Here is a 4009-nt window from a genome sequence, read left to right on the forward strand (position 1 = left end):
ACACTCGTGCGTCGTTCGCTGTATGATTTCCCGTGATATTAAAATTATGAAAAGTTGCCTTGACTTTTTGTTCAAGTACAGTGGTAAACCTAGTATGTATTTGTTTACTTACCTAGTTTTAATTGTATTTACTCCACACATTTTATATACAGCAAGGTCTTTATGTTTGTTTATTGTAAATCTGAAAAATATTATTATAAAACTCTTTTAAACAGATTTATTGGATATTTTATTGATAATTGTTCACAATTTTAGTTTATTGGAGTGAAAACTTCTTTTGGCACGTTGAACACTTTTTGGGTGGACAAAAATCATGGAACAAAAAGCTGGTTTGTAATTGAACTGCTCCTAAACGGATGGTCCGATTTTGATGGAATTGAAATTTGAAATAAAATTTGTGTATGTTCAAGTGAATGCGAGGATGGTCTAGATTCGGTCCACTACCAAATGTTTTTGAGGGTTTCGCAAAAAAAAAAACTAAAATCTTTGAAATAAATGGAGGAAACGAATATTTATAATATATTGCATTACATATTACTTTTCAAATATATTTATTTGCGCTCACACCATATTTATCTAGAATTGTGAAGAGCTATTTGAATATTACTGAGGTATATTCAGGTTTTATTCGAGCTATATTCGAGCACAGCGAGCTCTACTGCTGAAGACTTCAACCAGACCGAAGTCCAGTTATTCCAATCAAAGTTCTTAAGTTTTCATTTCCGTCAACAGTCCCCATGACTGACTGTCTATTTTTTATTTATTTTTATAAAAAAAACTATGAATCACCCCATTCAAATTGGTTTTACGAAATAATTTGAATGTAATTATCCATAGTATTTTAGGTATATAACACAAATTTTTACATTAATCTTTAAGATTTCCTTAAAAAGAACTAAATTTGATTCGAAACTAGTAGCTTATTAAGAAAGTGTAAGCAATCAATTATCAGATATCCAATAAACCTGCCGAAAAGAGTTTCATTTTTAAATAATAGATGATATAAAAAAACAATTTGAATAGCTATTCTTATTTTTCCAAAAGTCTTTATACTTAATGTAGGAAATCATCAAATGAAAGTCACTGACTACTAGACAAGCACCTGAGCACTTTGGGCCTAGTAATTCACCACCGTCTAGTCGAGAGCTAGAATGATGAGAGAGGTGAAAACCGAAGAATATGTCATTGTCTAGCTCTTGTTATTAAGACTGAAACACCAATCAACCAATCTTAGATGGCGTCTCAAAGTTAAAACTGACAATTTTAAGCTAGGCTGAGGTGCTCAAGCATTTTTCAATTTTTGAGTGAGTGTTTGTAAGCTGTGGAAGCTGTTGACAATTTAACATATTGACAACGTTTGAAATAAGAAATATAGTATAAGGAAAACCAAAAGACTATTGCAGGAAATGAAAAGAAACTGTCTTAAAATACAAATATTCATGTATAATTCATAGTAATTTGACCCAATTTTAGAAAATTGGATTAACTTAAATTAAGTCTATACTATCAAAATATTACAATTTTCTTAACGATTGTGTAAAACCCCTATATTATATGCAATTCATAAAGCATTTTGTGCCCACCTTCTCAATACCATACCACACATACACTAATTCTATGTTATTCGTCCTACCTCTAACGTCTTATTTTATAATAATAGTAAACAAAAACATGGAGATAAAAACACTTAGAACAAGGTATGACCTGCTGTAAAACCCTTGGGGTTTTTCATACTTTACCCTGTTGGTAACCTTCTACACCACCTATTTATTGTACATATACCAAGTTGTAATATAATATACATAATATTTACTTATATGGTATCTTTCTCTTTTCTTACATAATACTTCTTACTGCCAGCAACGAGCTACGAAGATCACTGTGAAATAGAAATTTTATGAGATATTTTGTAGTCGGATAAAAAATGTTTTAAAAGTTTCATTTTAACATGATGCAGTCATTTTTTTTTGTTTTGTTTTATGTTTTTTGTACTATTATGATATGACCGGTTGGTGAGTGAGCGCGGGTGTGATTATTTTAAATTTAATTATGAGTACACAGATTTAATTAAAATAGGTATTATGACGATAGAGAATATGATAAAGGTATTTATTACGACATAAGACTGCAAGTAGTTTTTCAAGAAATTGTGCAAAGTGGTAGTTTTCATCGACATAAAGCTGTGAAAAAAGATAGTCAGTCATGGGGACTGTCGACGGAAGTGAAAACGTAAAACTTTGGAATAAATTAGCTGGAGCCTTCAGTAATGGAGCTCGCTGCGCTCACATATAGATCATGGAAATATCTATTCTCAAAACTTGAAAAATAATAACTAATTGCTCAATACTACTTAAATAGCAGTTCACAATTCTAGATAAATATGGTGGGAGCGCAAATAAATATATGTGAATAGTAAGATGTAATGTAGTATACTATTTATATGTGTTTCCACCATTTATTTCATGGGTTTAAATTTTTTGGTGCACAACCCTCAAAAACATTTTGTAGTGGAACGAATTTGTAGTGAATCTAAACCATTCTCGCATTCACTTAAACACAAACCATAAATTTCATCAAAGTCGGTTCATCCGTTTAGCTAGAGTTCAATTACAAACACACGCGATGGCGGTAACGGTGACGATAACGCGAGTTACATGATTTTTTTTTCACCCAAAAAGTGCTTAACGTGCCAAAAGAAGTTTTCACTAAAAAAATTGTAGAAGAGTGGACCGTCTCTGTTCGCTGCACTAAAGTTGTTGATATTTAACACGCAATGGGTAGGAATTCAAAATTAATTAGAAGACATTTTTGAACAAGTGTAGCTCGCGGTTTTACTAGAGAAAGATCTTTGCATTCAAAATAAGATTTATATAAGATTTGAGCTTCAATAGGATGTAATTCACCGTTTTGTTTACGAAAAATAATAAACAAAGTTTACTTTTTGACGAATATTTAGTATAATCCAGACGTGATTACTGCACTAATACAAATACTTTTTTGAGAACTATTTTTTCGCTATTTTTTAATTAACTCGTTTTCTCTTACTTCGATGTAAATACTAAGTATTATTCAATTATTTAATGCGCAAGATGTCTTAGAACAATCACATGAGAAAAACAAAGCAAGCCAGGATCACTATCATGAATATGCGGACTATAACGACATCGGTTATACCGACATATCGGCTACATCGACTAATATTCATTGGAATTATTAATAATTATTAGCAAATATAATAGCTATAACGACCAACGCATGTAAAACCACATTATTAACGACGTTATACACTCAATTTCCATAGAAGACAATTTCCATTTTTGTTATAGTAATGTAATTCTAAAAAGGTACCAAAACTAAAAACATTCACAGAAATATTTTTTGGGATTGATTTGTTTTCTTTCCTCTTTATACAATCTTATAGTTTAAAATTTGTTGAGAAGCTTTTTTCATGTACAAATCATTGAAGCTCCAATAACCACAAAACATATTCTCATTACATGCACTAAATATGACAACCACAGAATAAATACAGACCTTCTATCAGACATCAAAGAAATTCTAGGAAATGACGAACAAAACATACGGAAATTACTTAAATTCCTAAAATCCACAAAATTACAAAAAAAACTTTAAATTAATCTTTATAGTGTAGTTAATATAATATATATCTTATAAACTGTGTAAATGACCATAGTTGTTAAACACACAGTATAAAAAATATATATAACAAAAAAAATCATTGAAATATATAGTCAGCTATAACGACAACGATTGTAACGACAAATCGGATATAGCGACCAATATTTATTCATAAGCAATCAACGAATATAAAAACACATTTTTTTACACAGATATATATTATTCATTTAAACAACTTTATTTTAATTCTTATTAACTTTGTTTTGGACCTTCAAGCATATATTGACCAATCATTATTGGAATTGGTCAGCCAAAACGACAACTTGTTTACAAATAATTTTAATTTAAATTTCTTGGTTCCTTCAAATTC

Source organism: Chrysoperla carnea, chromosome 2 (genome assembly GCF_905475395.1).
Source record: "Chrysoperla carnea chromosome 2, inChrCarn1.1, whole genome shotgun sequence".
Classification (NCBI taxonomy): Eukaryota; Metazoa; Arthropoda; class Insecta; order Neuroptera; family Chrysopidae; genus Chrysoperla; species Chrysoperla carnea.